Source organism: Emydura macquarii, unplaced genomic scaffold, assembly GCF_026122565.2.
Source record: "Emydura macquarii macquarii isolate MOO-44397 ecotype Brisbane River unplaced genomic scaffold, CSIRO-AGI_Emac_v2 contig_2795, whole genome shotgun sequence".
NCBI classification, from domain to species: Eukaryota; Metazoa; Chordata; order Testudines; family Chelidae; genus Emydura; species Emydura macquarii.
Window position 1 is genome coordinate 1,191,475 of NW_027132932.1, and position 21,010 is coordinate 1,212,484.

A 21,010-nucleotide genomic window follows, 5' to 3' on the forward strand; every position below is an offset into this window, starting at 1 on the left:
TGTATTTCAAACTGTGCTGTCTGGGTCACACCCCAGACAGGATGGCTGCAGAACAATAGCCTGCTTAATGGCCCATTAAGAGATCCACAGGTACAAGGGGCCAGGGGGAGAATCCAGGGATATACCTGATGAGTCACCAGGACTTGCTCATGTGACTCTGGACTCTATTTTGGTTCCTGTGAAATTCCACAAGCAGCATGGCAAGGGCCAGAGGACATAAAAGGCAGGTGCCTGGGATCCATTTTGTCTTCAATCCTGTTCAGCTTCAGCCACCTATCTACCTCTGGATCAAGTCATCTGCAACTGAAGCTGTGAAACAAAGGACTGAGACCCATCCAGGTACTGGATGTATACCAGAGGGGTTATACAAGCCTGCAAATTTCACAGTTCTTCTAGAAACCTGATATATATGGACTTTCAAATCATTTGTATGTATCTGATTGATTTAATCCTGTAACACTTCTCTTATAGTTTGTTTCTTTCTTTTTATAATAAACCTTTAGTTTTAGTTGCTAAAGGATTGGCTGGCAGCGTGGTATTTTGGGTAAGAGCCAAGCTTATATTGATCTGGTACTGGGGCTGACCCTTTGGGATGAGGAGGAACCTTTTTGGTAAAGAGCATAGAGTTTTAAACAATTAGTCTCTTTACTGGACCTAGTGGCTGACTGGGGGCCGGAGACTGATATGCAGTAAAGGGATCTGTGTGTATTTGTGTACAGGCTTCTTGATAACCGGTTTGGGGAATCAGAAGCACAGTTTGTGCTGTTTGGGAAGTATGACTTCAGTGTCACCCACCAGTGTTGGGAGAATCTGCTCTCCTTTTGCAGCCTGCCCTGACCTTGGCATTTTCAGGTGGCTACCCCGGGCACGGAAGGGTCACAGTCCTGATTTCAGTCACTGTCTCTAGGTGCTACCATAATTTAAACAATAATAGACATGCACAACAATAGAATTCTTTGCATGGTCCATTCTATTCAACAAAGTGTTTCATCACAGGCATTTCTAAGGTGCCTGTTGTTGTGGTATCTAGGTGCTAAATCAAGATGTTCAGCCTCTTTCATGGACATGGATAGCTCTGATCATTAAGGAAGCAGCCTGGAATACCCCAGGTGTGGCAGGAAAGGCTGCATGAAGATCTTGATCTTTAAACATTAAAAAGAGTTAAAGGCAGAATTATTTCTGAACATACCAAGCATTGAAAAATGGATTTAAGAAAGGGCAGATCTTGACAGTGACTGTCAGCACCCACAAAAAAAGCCCCACAGAATCACCTTGATCCCAGGCCTGACTAATCTGTTAGCTCCATGCTGAATCAGAACACATTAAAATACACGTTCTCCTATTGCAAGAACATGTATGTTTGGGGTTAGACAGGTGAAATGTGTAACATCTGTCAGCATTGTCTGCAAGCTTTTGGTAGGAGGACTTTGAGGCGGATTTGCACTGGGCTTATGGCTCAGAAATTTCTAAACTGCAAACAGCTGCAGGCAAGTTCGCTCTGATAACCAACCCCCCCACTAACAACAAACCCATCAGGTAGAGAGAGCTGTAAGCAGAACAGGACTTGTATTGCATCAGGTCAAAACAAACTCCAACATAATTCGGTGATGAGCATCAACCTGATGATGAGTCACCTGCAAGTGGAGGCTCTGGACTGTTATCACGTGACTTTATGTAAAATGTGATCAGTTCTAATGCAGGGAGGGGAAAAAAGCAAACAAATGAGTGCATTGCCAGTGATTTCAAACACAGCTCCAGTTCAAACCTCTGAAGGAGGAGTTTGCCACATTCATCATCTATCTTATCAATGCTGTCTTAAACTAAATCTTGGCCCAGCCTTTGTGAATGCCAGAGCACATGAACAATGGTGAAATCCCCGAGGATGATAAAAGCAAATTGAAAAGCACATGCTTCTATTGCTACCTTTTTAACCAAGTGTTGAGGCCAGGGATCTGAGGCTGGGCTGAGTGCCAGCATTTTCTGCAATTTAATCACACAGCCCTCAGATCAGCAAGCCTGATATGCTAGCCCTATGCCAGTGTCTCCCCCTTATCTCACATTCTTAATTCTTTAACCACTTCAAAACAAAATATCACTGAGGAGCACTTCAGAAAATGTGTTTTCTTTTGTCTCCAGAAAACACTGATGAGAAGAAAAGCCCCTTTGTTTTGTGTAAGGAGGCTTTCAACATCTCAGTTTTAAGTGCTCTCTTCTGTCCATTCACTTTCCCAAAAGTCTTACTTGGTGTAAGACGAATGGCCCTTTCCCCACAGAAAGATGAAAACCCGAGAGCCCTGTATTGAAGAATGGGAAGCTTAGGCAATGGGCAAAGCACCATACAAAAAAAACATTAAAGCAACACCAAGGGGCTGAGCAAGACCCAGAACAACAATGAAGTAGACACGGAGTGACCTGCTGTCCTTCAAAACCCTCCTTAAAGCTCCTCTTTGCCGTGATGCCTACAAAAAACTTGACAACAGACTGCTGGCATGCTGGGACCACTGCCTATCAGGCTGGCCAATATTGTCCCAGTGTTTCCTTGTACTCCCCCATCTGTATCCTTCTGTTGTCTCTTGTTTTATACTTAGACAGTTCGTTGTTTGGGGGTAGGGACTGTCTCTTTGTTCTGGGTTTGTGCAACACCTAACATATTGGGGCCCTGGGTAGGACTCCTAGCTGCTAAATAAATACATAATAAGAATAATCATCTGTTAAAGTGTGACTTCAAGCGGGAAAGTCACTCGGTAAAAAAGGCATCTCTGGATTCTTAAGAGTCCTGCTCCTTTTGTTTCTTTGAGAAATACCTTACTAGGAGCAAGCAGTTAGCCATTACAGGGACATCTACACTGCAAAAAAAACCCAACCAAAGCAACTCCTCCCCCCCCCCCCCCAAAAAAAAAATCCCCAACCCCCCAAACAAACCACATACACCACAGGAGAGCATCTCAGAGCCCACGTCAGCTAACTTGGCTAAGAATAGCAGTGTAGACATTTTCGCTTAGTCTGGAGCCCAGATTCTGAGACCCATCTCCCTCCCTGAGTGCCAGGGATGTCTACACTGCTATTCTTAGCCCTGTAGCACAAACCCTGCAAGCTTGAGTCAATTGAGCTAGGCTCTGAGGCTTGGTGCCGTGGTATATATATATATATATATTTTTGCAGTGTAGACATATCCAGAGAGACAATCAATGCAGCTATGGAAAAGCCAGATGGATTCTGTGCTGCCTAATGTTTCAACAGTGTTTTTAGCTGAGGGTCTATTGCCAAGCTGGGGGAGGTTGCAAGTGCTTTGGAGGACAGGATTAAAATTCAAAATGATCTGGGCAAACTGGAGAAATGGATTGTAGCGAATAGGATGAAATTCAATAAGGACAAATGCAAAGTACTCCACTTAGGTAGGAACAATCAGCGGCACACATACAAAATGGGAAATGACTGCCTGGAAAGAGAACTGTGGGATCTGGGGTCATAGTGGATCACAAGCAAAATATGAGTCAACAGTGTAACACTGTTGCAAAAAAAGCAAACGTCGTCTGGGATGTATAGCCAGGAGTGTTGTCAGCAAGACACAAGAAGTAATTCTTCCGCTCTACTCCACATTAATAAAGCCTCAATTGGAGTATTGTGTTCAGTTCTGGGTGCTGTATTTGACCATCTCTGGCACCGGTGGGACTATTAGGGATGTGGTGGATTCACCATCCCTTGCAGTTGTTAAATCAAGACAGCGTATCTTTCTAAAAGATATGCTCTAGCTCCAAGTTATGGATTTAATGCAGAAATTATTGGGTGACGTTCCATGCTCAGAGTTGTGCAGGAGGTCAGGATAGATGAACACGATGATTCCTTTTGGTCTTAAATCTTTGAATTACTGGAATACTGCGACCCCCTTTGCAAGTGCACACTTCAAAAAGGATTCTGAAAAACTAGAGAGGATTCAGAGAAGTGCCACAAGAATAATTTGAGGACTGGAAATCCTGCCTTATAGTGAGGCATGTGTATTTCTGAACCCATTAAAATTGTTTTACTAAAAATTAAAAACATATTAAAAAAATTAAGAGAGCCTAATCTACACGATGGACTTGTGTGTAATATTACATACTTATACTTTAATGACCAAAGTCCCTCTTAAACACTCGTGTGCATTTAGAAGTAGCCAATTGAATTTTAAATGTTATAACCTAAAAAAAAAAAGAGGTTACTCCCTTGTTGAGGAGCTGTGTGAAAAGTTTCATTTGAGAGAAAAAAAATTACGGCTGACTTATAGAAGTCCTAAAATACTGTGTTTATGACCTAAGTGCTGACACAGGCTTTACCTACAGCAACACGAGCAGGCTCAACATACAAGGTCTTTGTCTGGGAAGATATATATATTTACATGATGGCTGAGATGCTGAGTTTTCAAACGTGCAGTAATTAGTTTTTATAATTTTGTTACTGTGCTTTTAGCGTTATGGACTCATAATATGCAAACGGCTGCTATTGTGTAATGGCAAAGGAGTTCCTATGCCATATGGTTATAGTTCTGAAGAAGCTGTTAGGGTGTACACTCATATGACTGTGTGTGAACAAACAGCACATGAAACCTGACTAAATCTTAATGGGTCCATTGACATGGTAGCCAGGGTGACCCCACAGCATGTTCAAGTTACATTAAAAAGAAAAAAAGTCAAGTGAATTTAGAGCTTGTAAAAAGCTGGTTTGACAGCACCAGAGACTAACGTCCTCTATTTACCTCCGAAAAGAGATCACACGGAGAGAGGCAGTGCAATCGTAACTCCCACTTGTGAACGTGTTACAGGGTCCCCTTTGTGCAGTCCACAGAAGAGATGAGTTGTTACAGCCCCTCACTACAAAGCTTTGATCCTCTAGTTCAGGTTGCAGCAGTTCATGCTTTTAAGTCTGAAGGTCACTGATTCAATCCTCGGTGTGTCGGCCATAAAGGCAGCCATCAAACTTTCCTGCCAAAGTCTTCCTGACCCAGAGAAATCTTTTCTAAGGGCCAAATAATATTATTCCATACCTGGTAAATCAAAACCACAGTGGGAGTGATATACCTGTAAAGCAACAAGAGAGCTGGGAGAAATTAGGTAGGAGCTTGCAATGTGGGGTGGAAGCTCAAAAGAAAAATAAATCCCTTAAACCAAAAACCTATTGCAAAATAATACTAAAGCGCTGCAGTCCAGCAACAGCAAAGTCAGTCTGACATACATCTACCAAGGCAAAGGAATTAAGAACACTGGCAGTCACTCTATGCATGCTAAGTAGAGGTTTCCAAACTAGCGCTAGGAGAATCGATGGAACCTCCGGTTCTTCACTTTTGCTCATGCAAAATTTGCGAGATCTCCCAAGGGAAGCAATGGGAAGAGCCTCTTTCTCCTATTACTGGGTCCTTTAGAAATGGACAACATAAAAGACTAAAGAAATTAGTTTTGCACTGGCAGGGGGATGGATTAGATGCCTGCTGGCCAACTCCCCCAGTCATAAACAGATAGGTCAACTTCCCAAAAGCAGTCTGGTTCAGGAGAGCTCCTAGAGAAGGCTCCCTAAGACAGGGCAGAAAATGGATGGATCTATGGAGGAGGGCAGATGGGTTCATGGAGCTCATAAGCAGAGCTGATCAAAATTTTTTTAGTCAAATAGTGTCTTTACTGAAAAATGCAGTTTTGGTCGACCCAAAACTATACACAAATTCAATGAATATGAATGTTTGGGGCAAAACATTGTTTTTCAGGATTTAGATGCCATTCACAAAATAGCAGAGGGCCAGGGGGATGAGGAAGGCACCTTTCTTGTAACTATTAGGCCACCAATCCAGAATGCAGGAGAACCAGGTTCAATTCTCCCCTCTGCATGAGGCGGAGAAGGAATCTGAAGAAAGGTCTCTCTCTAGGCCACTGACTCTGAATTGGCACAGTGACAGACAATAGTCACTGGGCCAGAGACGGTGAGAAAGACTACAGACTGATGGTTAGGGTATTCCCCTAGGATGTTGGAGACCCAAGATAAAGTCCCTGCTCCATTGACTATTTATACAAAGTGGAATAGCTTCAACAGGAGAGAAAGACCCCCCCCCCCAGAATATGCCATAGCCCAATGCTTAGAGCACCCTCCTGAGAATAGGGAGACCCCTGTTTAAATCCTTTCTCCACATTAGGTGGAAGAGATAATTGAACCTGGATCTCTTTCACGTCCCCAAATGAGTGTCCCAACCCTTGGGCTAAAGGGTCAATCTAGCTCTTTAAAAATGCCTGGACACAATATGTTTTAAGTTTGATCCGACATGGACTTTTTTGATTTGCCAATTTTATTCTGATGATCTTTGGATTTGGTTCAACCCAAACTAAATATTTTTTTGATTTTTGAGAACTGCTAGTGGGAAAAAAATCAATTATTTAGCAGCTCTATTCGTAAGCGCCTCTGGGCTAACATGCAGATGCTTACGTAGCTGTACATTCATGCACAGTGGATCTACATTTTACTGCACCACTATTGACTTTTGGGCCCAATCCAACTCCAACTGAAGTCTGCAGAAAGGCTCCCATTGACTTGATTGGGATTTGGATCAGTCTGTAGGGATGTGTTGTACTGCAACATACAGTTTTCAAGCTGCCATACATTTGTTTTAAAGCAAAGCTAAGATTTTTATTTCATATCAAATAAAATTATCAGTTTCCATGAGGACTATGCCAAGCCAACCTTCCAATGACAAATGGTTTTGTGTCTTCCTGGTTAATTAGATGTGGCTTGACATTCTTTAAAATAGGGGAAATGTTTCTTTATTTTATCACTTTCCTATAACTCAGATGACTGAAGGAATTTCCTTCAAGCTTTTAAAAAAACAAAAAACAAAAAAACAAACCCACCTTTGGGTAGAGACCAAGCATGGAAATATTAAATGTAGATGGAAATGGTTTAAAACTTTGGGTCAGATCCTCAGCTGGTAGAAATGTGCACAGTTCCAATGATGTTCTGGCACCTGCATTACAGCAACTGCCTAAGACCAGTCCTGGGGATTCACTTTGCTTAACAGTCTGGTTTTGCTACACTAATGCAAATTGGGAGCAACTTAACTGAAGTCAATAGAGCTACACTGGTGTAAGTGAGGAATCAGATATGCAGTGCTGTGAAACTGCTGAGAGTTCAGAATCAGCCCTCTTTACTTATATAGTAAGAGTGGATGTGAATACTGGAGTCTTTCTTCCCCTCCCCCAAACTAAATTTCCCTCTGATACTTTGATCCACTGTGTTATTTATTTTAGATTTGGTTGCTGCGAAAAGGAAGAGATTTAAAAGCTTCTGACATTTTCAAGCCTGTTTTACTGCGTAGCTCAGATTCTGATATAATTTAACCTGGTGTAAATGTGGAGTAACTCCATTCACATCAGTGGAGTTATTTTGGAAACAGAGAACCGAATCTGGCCCTGTATGTTTTGTTTGGAAGCAGTGGCAGAGCTATATAGCAGGTATTACACCCATTTGCTTAATGAAAACCCTCTTTCTTACTTACGAACTAATCACAGGCATCTTTCACAAGTAATTGCTTCTAAAATGTACAGCATCAGCTTTCTAATTAAAAGGTGAACTACAGAAGTAATTTTATACCCTGGCTCTGTTTGGCTTTGATTGCATCAGCAGCAGGTAACAAGGGTGGATGAACAACATTTCACTGTTTGGTAAAATAATTAATGTCATAGCTCAACATTTCAATTAATCCTTTCAGTGCTGCTGAAAAACACGTGGGTCTTTATGTCCTACTCATTCATAATCAAACTATTTTGCATAGCAGTCTCTCATGCACACCGTGCTCCCAGAGAGTGAGCAAATTAAATACAGTTCAATAATAAATAGCAGAAGAAGAGAGGAATTTAAAGGTACAGACAAGGGAGAAAAATACATGTTTTCAGGTGAGATCTGAAAGTAGATGGCTTCCAGTTCTTTTGCACTGCAGTGCTCTGGCAGCACAAATAGACCCTGTCTACACTTACCTCCAGGATTTGGTGGCAGTCGATGGGAGTTATGCAAGCTACACAAAAAACTTGCATAACTCCCGTTGACTTCTGGGCTTCTCTTCTGCACGCCGTCTTCCCTGCACTGCGCCGACGGGAACTGTGTTCCCGTCGACGCAGCGCTGTGCCACTTGCGAAGGTGGTCTTAGTATGTCGATTTCTGGATCGACTGAGCGGGTCTGCACTTACCACTCAGTCGATCCAGAGAAATCGATCTGACAGCGGCGACTTTGCCGTTGTCAGTGTAGCCAAAGCCACAGACTGTAAAACGTCCCTACCAGACAGCCAAGGATTTCCCTGGTAAGGAGATATCTGGTAGTGGCCTAGATCTAGCATAGCAGTATTGTATTATTTCCACTCCTTAGAGGAATGTCAGGGGCATGAGTGGTGTCTGGAACATCCCAGCACTCTGGCAATCCCAAGCTGGTATAAAGCCCACTGAGGACTGTTAACAGCTAGCATCCATTAAAGTAGCTCTATGGTTGCTATAACTTGCACTGGGGGTTGAACTTGGCAGTACCTGAAGTTGAAGACTGAAAATCAGGCCAGAGAATCAGTGAGATGGAGAGTTACAGAAGAATTGTTCCAGACATCAGAAACTGCAGAGGCAAAGGCTCTTACACTAGTAGCATGGAGGCTGTGTGAAAGGACACAGAGGAGCTCAATGCTAGATGAGTAGAGAAGGTAGAGATAGGACCAGAGAGGGGCAAGGTCTATGGTGTAAGCCAGAGCAAGTCCATCGAGGTTTTTTTAAAAGAAAAGGAGGGGGGGGGGCAGTGGCAAATTCTGCTCAGTTACACAGGTATAAATCTGGGGCAATTCCAAAGGAAGCCAACAGAAACACTCGAGATGTATAGAGCAGAGCAGAATTTAACCCAAGGAAAGCAGTTTTGAACCAAATTCTGAAATGCATAGGAAACCAGTGGAGCTGTTTGAAGATTGGGCGAGGGGTTGGGGGTGGAGAGAAGGCTCTCTCATTGGATAGTATTATTCATTATGTATTGATTGCAAATGGTATATTCAGACCCAGACAATACAGTTCAAATACATAAGGTCCAGTTCTGCCACCCCTACTCACTCTGCGTAGTGTGGTGATCAGAGATCTTGCAGTGCTTGAGGAGCTTGGAAGAGATCAGCTTTATTCAATGTCTGGTATCAAATGGATGTGTGCATCACAAAAGCGTCGCAGTGCCCCACGTAGACTCTCTGTCTGGGAAGCTCAGCCCTTTTAGGCACAGTCCCCAATACTACAAATAGTACCATAGGCTATTCTACTGAAATCGATAGGACAGTTTCAGAAGAAAGGTATCGCTCAGTGTGAACAAGAAAGGCTGAATCAGGCCCTGAAGGATAGAGCACCAAATAGTTCAGTTTTCTGTTGGGGGTACAGAGGAGACATTCACATAAAGAGAGTTCTAGGACTTCTCAGCCAGGGAATTCCTGTTTTCTGAAGTAATAATTAATGTTTGAACTAATCATACACAGACTGTACAGAACCTTGTTGATACCTATGAAGATTATACCATTGCATTCAAATAAATAGCAGGTGACTATTTGAGCCCAACTTGATTAATAGATTTTATAACTAGATAGGACCATTGGACCATCTAGACATAGCCATAAAATTTCACCCATTCAGTAACTTGTTTTTGAAGACATCAAGAGATTCAGAAAGTACAACTTCCTTTGGTAGTTTGTTCTAATAGTTAATCATCCTCACAGGTAAAAAGTTGTGCCGGATTCTCTCAGTGGCGTATAAGAAAAAACATCTGTGAATATTTTTAATTTGACTTTGACTGTGTTGACTCCCCTCTTCATTTGCTTTTTGTGAACACTGGTGTGAGTGCAGTTTGTTCAGATTAATGGTCAGAAAAATGTGACATTTGGACCTGAGGCTGAAATTCACTTTTAAGACTGAATTGAAATTGGCTTTAGCTGGGAGCAAAGGTAATTTATAAAAGTTGGGACATCCCACTAGGAAACCAACACCACCCTCTGATGTAGCGTGTCAGTTCACCTCATTGGCATGGTAATGCGTACTCCTGCCTGCCATATGAGAGACCGGGAGGTTGATTCTCTGGCCAGGAAGAGATTATTTTTGGTTGTAGAAAGGATAGTCTTGCAATTAAGGCACAGACTTAGGAGGAATGGGTTCTATTCCTGATTTGGCCCCAGTCTTCCTGTGTGACCTGAGGCAAATCACATGATAGCTCCATGCCTCAGTTTCCACATATATAAAATGGACATACGAATTGCCTACCTCACAGGGATGTTGTGAGGATCAATTAATTGTTTGTGAGGCCTCCAGAGATTACAGTCATGGAGTATTTAGATAGATACAACACTGCTTGGCTAATAAATGTTTGCAACAAGCAGATTGTGAGCAGTCCCTTTGCTGACATTTGTCCCTATGAGACATTCACTGAACAGTTCTGGAGAGAGAACAAATTCACAAAAATTGCAGGCTAGTCATGGATAATTAACACACAGAGGAAAAGGCTGAACTCTCTGAGTAAATCGTTTGCTGCAAACTGCTCACCCAGCTCTAATCCCAGGATAAAGCTACTTTCATATTGCATTCATAAGGCCGTCACCTTGCTCCGTATCTGTCAGCACAAGAGATTTCTGTCTGTGAACAAAAGTCTTCACACATTCTGGCTCAAAATGTGTGTACTGTCCTTTCAAAGCCAAGAAAATCTCTCTCCTTGTGCCAGGATGCATTTCCAAAGTCACTATGCATCTTCTCACTAGCCAATCTGTGTTGAGCTCCTGAACTGCGTTTGTGGAGTTATAAAAAAAAAGTTGCTGTAGAGGAGGAATAAGGACAGGTTTTACTTGCACTGGGCCAGACACTGCCAGCCTTACACATGTTGAACAGTGTTGTACTCCAAGAGTAAGGGACTAGGCAAGGCGAGTACAGCTGGCAGCATCTGGCTCAGTTACACCAGGTTAGATCCAGCGTCATTCCACTGGACTTCAGTGAAGTGACTCCAGATTTATGGTGGCATAACAGAGCAGGATTTGGCCCAACTGCTGATCAGAAATATAATATCTAGCTCTTATCTAGTGCCTTTCATAAGTAAATCTCAAAGCACTTTACAAAGAAGGTTAGTATCATTACCCCAATTTACAGATGCGGAAACTGAGGCAAAGAGGGGTGAAGTGACTTGCCCTAGGTCTCTCAGGAGGCCAGTGGCAGAAACAAGACTAGCACCCAAGTCTCTTGAGTTCAGGCCATTGCTTGATCCAGTAAGCCACAATGTCTCTCATGTTAGTATACCTATATCTATATTATATTGTGATAGTTTGAGAGGGAACTATTTACACCTTGCTAACATTTTTGCATTACACTGTACTAACATCTCAGCATGTCACTTTATTTCTAATAGCTAATTAAATGTCACTTGCTAGCGCTCAATAGTGTGTTAACATCGTATTGTTTGCACAACTGGTATTTTTTTATTTACGGCTATATGCAAAGTAAAGCGATCATCTGGCTGCTCATCATCTGTTCAATGGTCTGCATGAAAGGAGTTTGGTGATGTTAGTCTAGCTCCTAGGAAAGGTGTCCACTGAACCTTGGCAGGCTTACTGGCTGTCTCTATAGAGAAAGATGGAAGATTAAATAGACACGGACTAGATCCCGGCTCCCCTAGATCCTCACATGGATGGGATCCTCTGCATATGGCTCTGTCTCTGCAGCATGAAAGAGGTTATTGATTGGCTGCTTCTATAGCACTGTCCACCCTCTGTGGGGTCAGGGACCCATGCATGGGAAAGGGAAGGCTGGGGGGGGGGGGGGGGGCAGAAGAGAGGGGAAATAGGGCAGGCTGAAAACAAAGCCAGGGCAGATACACCTTTCCCTCATCATCCCCATCCTTGATCTGCATTTGCCTTCCTGGGCCATCTCCTCCTTGCTGTGCAACCCTTCCTCAGGTGTGGGGCTGGAGCTGGGAGTAGGGTCCTGGGGAGCACAGCTCCATTAGAGCCACACTGACAGGTTGCTGGAGGGGTATAAAGTGCCCGTAAGCAGATGTGGAGGCAAAAGGCCTGTGTGCAGGTGGCGCTGTGCCTCCCTTAGATCAAGTGGGTCTTTGGGATTCTGTAGGTGCTGGGAGGCCAAACCCCTGAGTCCATTTTGTGTCAGGGGAAAATCCCACCTCCACCATGGTGTGCCATGGGGAAAAATCCAGGAAGGGAAATCGAGAGAGTTTTCCTTTCCACTTACCACCGCCTATGGGATTTTTCTGTAGGTGAGAGTGAATCATTTATGCTTCCTTCCAAGGCCCCTTTAGATTAGAGTCTATTTGGGCATACTGGTACAAAGGAGTTTACCTTCCCATTGCCTAGTCTGAGGATACACAGAGGAATTTAGTTTCCACACTGTCCACCTGGCACTTTCCATGACTGCCAAACTCACTAAAGGGGACTCCCCCCATCCTCCAAATCTATTCTGAAACACAGGAAATGATGAGTACTGAGCTCTCTCCTATGGAGAACTCTGTTACCTCCTCACAGAGGTCATTGAGTCTAAACTTCCAGTGTCCCTGCATAATCATCACAAAATCTTACTCTAAGTCGATTGTTATTTCATGTGTGGGAACCAGCCATGGTTCATAATCCACTGTCCTTAAAACGTTCTATCATACATCAAGGATGAGAACAGTAAGAAGCCTCTGAGGTGTGATGTGCGTGGGATATAAGTAGGAAATACCATGAACAGCTCTTCAATGTTTAGAATGAAGAAGCTTCAATGAAATAATTTGTGCACAAAACACATCTGACTACAGGCTAGTGAAATAGTATCGCTAATGAGGTTTCTCATTGGGGATATTTATAAAGTAATTATTAAAGAGGTAGCCACTGTTACTGCTATGCTGTTCCCCACCCCTTACCTCTCCTTCCTAGGTTCAGACCAGATTGAAATTGCCATGCAAGGCTGTGTGAAGAAGAATCAAAATTAGTTTCATGATAGTTTAAGATTTCTTACTTTTTTCTTCATTTAAGAGAACTGTCTTTGTTGTGTCCTCAAATGTTTATCCTCTTCTTCCCACACACTATTGTTTTAAATCAGCCACTGAATTTAGTTTTTTTAAATGTACAGAAGTGATGGTCACTAGGGCATACATTTCTTTTCCTATCCTCTATACTGTATTTGAGATCGAGGGGTGAAATGCTCTGTCAGCTAAATATTGATTATTGACTTTATAATAATATTGCATTTTTAGCGGTCAAAAATCGCTCTGATTTAAATCATTGCACAGACCACATTTAATGAAGCTATACATAGTGCTATAAGGAATTGCTGAGCTAGATGAGACATTATTCCACCTACGTGGGAATCCTACCTCTGGTAGAGGCCAATACTGGACTTTTCAGAAAAAGGCAAAAGCAGGTCTCATTGCACCTAGCTCAGTGATACACTGGGAAATTCCTGAATGTAAAATGGGAGTTTGGCGAGTGAAGTTAGGGAGAGGAAGATATCCAACCCTACCCAGAGAAAACATCCTACCTGGCCCATTCCACAATGCAATCTACTCTGATGGAGCGTTGCATCATGGAACAGGCCACCCAAACACCCTGAGAAAATCTGCTTCAATACGGAAATAAAATCCCCTCCGATAGCACATCCGTAGTTGTCACCTACCACCCCACACTAAATCCATACATGGGGTATCATCAAACAATTACAACCCATAATCAATGGAGACCACATCCTGAAAGAAATCTTACCTGAACTCTTCTTCTGACCTTCCAACAACCCGCGAGCCTCTCCAAGCTCATCATCAGAAGCAAGCTCCCCACAGACCAGGACACACCAACTCAAAGCAGCACCAGACCATGCCAGCACAACAGATGCAAAACCTGCAGACATATCTCCACTGCTATGATGATCAACACCTCACAACACACCTTTCAACATCCATGGGTCCTATTCACAACATGTGGTGTGCCTCATCCCATGCACGAAATGCCCTGATAACTAAGTGGGTGAAACCAGACAATCACTGCGCTCTCAAATGAACTCGCACAGAAAAATAAGACAAAAACACCCTGTGCATGAAAACTTTGCATAAAACAATCACTCTATGTCTGTCCTCTCAGTTTTCATCCTCAAAGGAAACCTGCACAAAAATGAGCCTGGGAGTTTAAATTTATAACTTAGTTAGACAGTAAAAATCATTGACTGAATACGGACAGTATATTTATGGCTTCTTATACAACAATCTATAACCCACTAATGGCCCCGCTCAGCTGCCTTCCCCCCTTATCTTTTCCCTTATGACTGGAGGGCGTTAAGGGGCCATTTCACCTTGAACGGTTCCTTGAAATGTGTTAGCTACTTCTGCTGAACAATCTGTTCCACCTTGTATTTAGCTGAGACACTCTGAGTACATTTCCCAGACTTGAAGAAGAGCTCTGTGTCTTGCTCGTCAACAGAAATTGGTCCACTAAAAGATATTACCTCACCCATTATGTCTCTCTAATATCCAGGAACCAACATGGCTACATCGCCACTTAAGTCATGTGAGATGTTTAGGTGCCAGTTCTGCCTTCAGATGCACACATTCAACTGAAGTCAAAAGCAATTGGATCCGTTTGTCTGAGATTGGTTTCTGGTTGTGTCAGGGCAAAATTTGCAAACATATGGTACGTGTCTACTTTGCATCTGCAAAATGCACATTTGCATGCACAATAAAGGGAAACAGTCTGTGATGTTTTGGGGTTCAACCCAGACTAGTAAGGGACTGTGTCACTACCTGCCCTGCAACCCTAGATGCCTTAAATGCTCTGCTGATGGGGCTCATAGCCTGGGCATCTACATTCAGCAGGAAAGCAAATGATTCCCTCAGTGTCTGTATGCTGTGTAGCCCTGGGTCAACTCTCTGAGCCCCACAGCCTGCTCACCACAGACCAGCCCCACTCTGGTCTCCACCAGTCTTGGTTACTACTTGAAGGGTGATCCCAACACACTCCCAATCCCATATTTCCCCAAACTGTCTGCCCTGGAGTGTCCAGCCCTCTCCTGGAACACGCTGAGAAGTAATAAAAAGTACAGCGTATTTCTTTAACTGGAGTTGACAGGCACTTCAATTCAAACACAGCACTGGGGTAGTTTAGATTAAAAGTAAAACAAAACAAAAAGAGAGGTTCTAGGTGAGCTCAAGTACAAGGGATAAAGACAAAAATGGCTATAAGCAAATAAAAGTAAAATACACTTTCTACTGGCTAAGACTTAACTCAACAAGCTACAGTTTTGGTTCAAGGTATATTTCTTACCAATCTTTCTTCTTTCCAGCCATGGCTGACTTTCTCTCTGTCAGGACCTTCTACAGAAGTACAAGGTGCTGGTTTCTCTTGTCTTCCTAGGTGAAAGATAATTTAGGGGTTCTCTGCTCCTCTCTTCATAATCCAGTAAACCTTTGAAAAGTTTCTCTCTCTAAGTTCATTGACCCTGTTTCAAGAGGCAGGAATGATTTCACATGCTGTTCTTCCCTGCCTGTGGACTTCCCACACCATTGCTGATTCATGTGTAAATGGGGCTTCCATTGGTTTGATTCCATAATGCTTACTTTACATTGGAAACAGGCAGATAGTTTCCTTCCCTGGAGGAAAACATTTTTGTCCTTGTGTTTGGGTACAGACTTTAAAGCATAATATCAGTGAGTATCCATAATTCTTCATATAGTTTTAATGCATACATTTCACAGTGATATTAATCACCTGTGTATCATAGGCTTTCATAAGAGAAGTTACTTAATACACTTTTATAATACAATAATATTGTATGCACAATACATTGTATACCATCAGTTGATTCAGTTGCTTCTCATTAGTGGTTCAGGCCCCTGAAAGAGGCTTTCCCCACACCCACACTTGCTAGGTTGATGGCTTTGTTTATCTTTAATGTAAATCCACCTTCACTGACTCTACCTGACAACCAGATTGGTCAGACAAACAAATACCTGTTCTTTTGTCTAGGGCAGAATGGTCTTATGCAGTGCTTGTCAAATACATTTTAAGAACACAAATGTAGCACATATCCATAATTTGTGCACACCCTGTTCTTACATCACACAAGAATATTAATGATTAGTGAGTTATTAGTTTTCCAATGATATATTATATGCCACTTTTGAGAATATATCATCACAACAGTGTGTTAGGTGCAGTGAGTATGTCAGGCCTGACAAGAGTTGCTAACAGAGTAGTGAAGCACAAATGGGTCTCAGTGTCACACAGCCCATTACACCCAAGTGCCTGCTCACAAATGTAACTACCTCTGCGTATGTGTGTGTGGGGTGGAGGGGGGGGATATGCTCCGGGTAAGATGTAGGCTCCTATGGTTGGAAAAATGGCCCTTTAATGCCATTTTAATACAATTTTTGCTTTTATGGCCTGCTCCTGAGGGGAGTGGAGTGCTCTTTGGCACTGACCCCAGCGAGAGCTGAAGGCTATCAGCATTTGCAAGAAGTGGCTCAACTCCTGCCAGAACACCTGGTCTCTAAGTGTACACAGTGTATAAAGCAAGTCGGTAAACGATTATGTCCTTTAACATGCCCTTTCAAAGTTTCTTGCCAAAAGCTAATTTCTTAACTTCACTGAGCACGAAAGAAAACACCCATTCTGAGCTATTTCCAAAATGCATATTATGAAAATAATAACAGGGTATTAGAGGCGGCAATAGTAATTATGAGGCACAATATATGTCTCCATGGAATATACTGCTGAGAACGAAAGGGGCTGCACTTCCAGCAGTCAGGTCTGCTTATTAAACAACATGGAGGTGATTCATCCTATGGACCATGTGATTCATTTTCCTCACTGCCTCCCTGTAACACTGCCATAAGTGAACTAGTTTGCATAACTCCTCTCTTTAGAGCTTGTGGCATAGTCAGCAGTGCATTCCAGATTGCTTAATCCAGTTTGTGATTTAGGCAGACTCCGTAGCACAGGCTGGGCTGCTTGTCTGACAGCTAAAGAGCCAGGGCCAGGCACAGGTTAGGTGTGTGTCCAGCTTTCTGAATCAAGCGTTCCCCTTGTGCATACTGCGCTTGAGCTCTGTGTCTTCTCTGTGGCAAGGGACACTACAAACCTAATCCCACAAACTCATTTCCCAGTCACTTGGCCCACGTCAGTGTGGGTGGGTCACTGGTGTCAGCTCAGCAGGTGCACCTGGAGTCTTCCTAGGAGAAATCAGCCTGCTGCGGACACCAACCGCCTCTTGTCCCCAAGCCATTCAACCACTCTGTGCAGGGCTGTCTGAAGGACTCTCAGCTTGACTATTGTACACTCCTCTCTTCCTTGGTTTCTCTGCCTTTTACCTCACTGTCCGGCAGACCTGCCTTCATTAGTGCAGCTAGAGCCTGAGATAATGTGCACATAAGAAGTTTGCGTATATTATGCAGAATGAACACCATATGTTGCACAAGCCCTCCACAAATCCCACTCTCCCTTCCCATTAATCCACCCTCCCCACCAATCCCTCAGACATCCTGCCTGCCCCAGGCAAGCAGTCCCATTCCCCTGCCCTCCACCAGCAGCTTCTGACATTCCTGTCACGCTTGATGTTCCCACCCTCTGCCATCTCTTCAACAGCATCTTCCCCTCCCTCCCTCTCAGTCTCTCACTGGAGGAAGGAGGAGAAGCCAAAGCTGCTGACCGGGCAGGAGGAAGGGGTGTGAAGTCTTTCAGCCTCCAGCCCTGGGCAGCGCCCACCCAGGGGGATGGTCAAAAGCAGATGGTTGTGCAGATCTGTTTGCCTTCCGTCTTCCCAAATGCTGCTGTGAAATTCAACTGCCTTGCCCGCCGCTCGAAACATGCCTGTCTTCTCAAGGGCGGCCCCTCTCCTTCCACATCAGATTCAAGCTCCTTCAAGGCCCTGAACAACTTAGCTTCTGCCTCTCTTTCCATTCCACTCTGCCAAGCACATACCACCTCAGAGCTAACCATCTCTGAGCTTGCTTCCACACAGACTCCTATCCCTGAATCCTCCTCCCTGACCTGCTCCACCATGTCTTTGATCTCTCAACTGTCAAGCCCCACCTTTAAAAGAAACTCCTTCCAAGATGCCTATAAGCACTAGTCCTCCATTCATTGTACAGTAGGGTGACCAGATGTCCTGACTTTAAAGGGACAGTCCTGATATTTGTTCTGATATATCCCCTTTTTCTTATATAGGTTCCTATTACACCCCACCCCATCCCAATTTTTCACACTTGCGCCCTGGTCACCCTATAGTACAGGTATAAAAATAGACTTTCAAAAACAAGGGGACGATTTGGACCTGTGTTTTCTCCTTTCTGGCATTTGGCAAGTTAACCTCTGTGCTTCCATTTTCCACAGGTAAGAGGGCTTACACCTGCTACTCACAAAGACGTCACGAGGCAAAATTCATGCATGGTTGTGAAGCGCTTTGAGCTCAGATGGCTGGTGTAGAGCAAAGTACTAGTCACTTCTCAGCATCTCCTTTCAATACAGCAGTGAGGATGAAAGGCAGACAATGAGATGGAACTAAGAAGGCCTGAACTGGTTCCAAGAAAGAAAGAACTGCTTCAAACTTTTGTCCAACCCTCTAAAAGGGACCCCAAGGACACCTTGTTTTTGTTCCCGTAAGTATATCTCTAAGCACTGAACTGCAGTATTCTGCACCCACTGCTTCTTCAGCAAATAACCTGTTTATGGGCTTGATTTTCCTTTTGCATAGTTTACACTATCATAGTTCCTTTGATTTACAGGAGTGTAAGTGGGAGGAATATCAGTCCATATGTTTGTAATGAGCTAAACCAAACCCCCAGATCTGAACACCCCCAAATTTGGGGATGGGGGTGGTCTTGAAATCCATCATGTTTTGTGTCTTAGACCTCTATTTAACATTTATCTACTAATTTGGCCTTAATTTTTAACAGGAGACTTAGCTGGCAAGTAGAGGATTACTCCTGTGTAGAGAAATCTATGGATGGCACAAAACTAATGTAGCAGCTCCTACACCACCCCTATTCCTGACTATCATTGCAAAGGGCATGACTGGATGAAAAGGGGTGGCACCAGCGCAGTGCTACAATACGACAATACTCAGCTGCTGGATCAGGATCCTGGGGACCTTTGGCAACAAAGTAATGCAGCCAAAGCTGCTTTAATTTATGCTGGGAAGTGGTCCACTACCAGGATGGCATCAGAACTGGGGTGATTTTGAGTCACATTTCAGGATCCTCCTCCTGAGTTGTAGTAAGGTTTCCTGGATGCATCTGTGTCAATAAGATTTAACTGCTTCATTTTCAGTGATAAAACAGCTTTAGAGATTGAAGATGATTCATAACTGCAGCACACTGATGGGTTTGTTTGCTTTCCTTAAGAAGAGGCTAAAAAGCAGGGGCTTGACAAGTCGACAGACGCAAATCTGGCAAGGAGCAGCACGGAAGAAGGTGGAAAGCGCTTTCAGAAACAGAGTGAGACAATAAAAGTTTGGAGAATGAAAAGAATTGTACTGGCATGTGACATTTCAAAGTTAATCCCCTTGTTGCTAATTAGTTATGTCCATCTGTAAGAATGCATCAAGATGTTAGCAATGCCCATAGGAATTATAATAACATAGAAACAAAGAAGTTAAAGTAATTGGTTTTATTATACGTTCACCTGAATCTAATTTTCCCCACTTCTGCAATCATCCAGTCTACTGTTCTCCGGGGGGGATGTTTATATCTTCCTTCGAATTTATAGGGATTTCATCTGAGATTTAATAAAGCAGTAAAACAGTTGAATGCAGTTGCAGGCTAAAGAAAAATCTTACTATACACCACTGGCACTGTGTGGTCTAAAACCCTTCCGAGGCGATAATCCTCCTTGGAGTCAGCTTGAAACAGTGGTCATTTTTGAAATGACTCTTATTAAAGTCCTTTTTCGGAGTGTCAACTTCAGATTTAGGAGTTTACTTCCAAAAGGTAACACTAGGAAATTAAATTATATCTACACCAATAAAGGGTTCGCTCACAGCCTGTATCTGCCTGGATGGAATTGAAAAGCAAGTAAATTAAGGATATATGTGTAAGTCAATGAAAAAATAGTTTTAACATTTATAACCATATGTTACTAACAGTCCCTTGTGCTACAGATTAGAGGCCTAAGAGTTCGCAGGATTATTTGCGAGTATATAGTTTACTAATGTGAGTTCACTGAAAATAAACTAATAGGGGAAAGATGGTTCAGTGGTTTGACTGGTAGGCTGGGACTAGGAAGATCTGGATTCAGTTCCCTGCGGTACCACAGACTTCTTATGTGGCCTTGGGCAAGTCACTTAAGGTATGTCTACACTCCAAGTTGGAGGTGTAAATTCCAGCTTGAGGAGACATACTCACTGTAGCTCCGATCAAACTGGTATGCTAAAAATAATGTGCAGCTGCGGCAGCAGGAGGGTCTGGCTGCCCAGAGTATGTACCTATTCAAGACACCAGGTACGTACTCAGGATGGCTACACTATATATTTAGCACACTAGCAGGGTCAGAACTGGCGTAAGTGTCTCCTCAAGCTGGAGTTTATACCTGGATATAGCCTAAGTCTTTCTGTGCCTCAGTTCCCCACCTATAAAACGAGCAGGGTATCTCCCTACCTCACAAGGGCATTGTGAAGATAAAAATGATCAGACGCGGACGCTACAGTAATGGGGGCCAAAGAGATGGACCCCATGGGACTGAGCACTGTGCCCAGTAATAAGTAGTTGCAAAGGATGTCATGTGGACTCAATTTCACATTTTTGGCTTTCGATGATGCTGTAGTTAATTAACATTATGTAAGGCTACATCTACACGACCACTTACGTCTGTAAAACTGATGTCACTCCGAGTGTCAATAAGCCACCCCCTGAGCAACATAGTTACACCAACCTAAGTGCTGGTGTGGACAGTGCTATGTCTGTGGGAGAGCTCCTCCCGCTGACATAGCTGCCACTACTCATTGGGGGTGGATTAATTAAGACAGCAGGAGCGCTCTCTCCCATCAGCTTAGA

At 43.3% G+C, this 21,010-nt stretch overlaps 2 long non-coding RNA genes across 3 annotated transcripts in view; one reads left to right on the forward strand and one right to left on the reverse strand.

The window, feature by feature from the left end:
- LOC137166069 (uncharacterized) overlaps positions 1-21,010 on the reverse strand; it is a 78,187-nt gene that overhangs the window by 27,561 nt on the left and 29,616 nt on the right. The gene's annotated exons all lie outside the window — the stretch shown is intronic.
- Positions 269-19,548, forward strand: LOC137166104 (uncharacterized). 2 transcript variants are annotated; one of them, XR_010923562.1, is made up of 3 exons: positions 269-428; positions 18,354-18,619; positions 19,290-19,548. It is a non-coding gene; the product is annotated as an uncharacterized lncRNA (long non-coding RNA). The 2 variants fall into 2 exon arrangements; XR_010923563.1 differs by having other exon boundaries at positions 292-339.